Raw genomic sequence first — 499 nt, forward strand, 5'->3', positions numbered from 1 at the left:
ATGAGTGTATTCCGTGCCAATTGGGTTAATTACACACGATCCTCAACATGCAGCTTTGAGGCTCTGAGTGAGCTGTTATGTCTGTGCCTGGTAATTTTGTTATGTCATTCTTCAAGCACTTGTAGTAGGTTTGAAGATAGAGGCCTGGGTTTGCATTTAGTTTATTGACTTTATACATTTGTTTGGCCTAGGTTTCTTATTTTATTCCTTTTTTTTCTCAGTTGAAGGATGATAAACAGTTTTGTGGACATAAATATTAGGAAGGAATATTCTCAGTAATACTGAATTGTTTTCATTAATTGGTGGTATTTTTTAATTTTTAATTGGTACTATTTCCTATTCTGTTCTAATTGCTTTGGTAAATTTTACACAGTTTAGTATGAAAAAAGAGTCATTGAGTACTTATAGTAAAGACTGTAATTACTTTCAGACAACAGGAACGACTGCATCAACAACACAGCCCCAACAGCAGACAGCACAAATTATCCAGTTGCAGCCA

The sequence above is a fragment of the Penaeus monodon genome, chromosome 29 (assembly GCF_015228065.2).
Source record: "Penaeus monodon isolate SGIC_2016 chromosome 29, NSTDA_Pmon_1, whole genome shotgun sequence".
In the NCBI taxonomy this organism is placed as follows: domain Eukaryota; kingdom Metazoa; phylum Arthropoda; class Malacostraca; order Decapoda; family Penaeidae; genus Penaeus; species Penaeus monodon.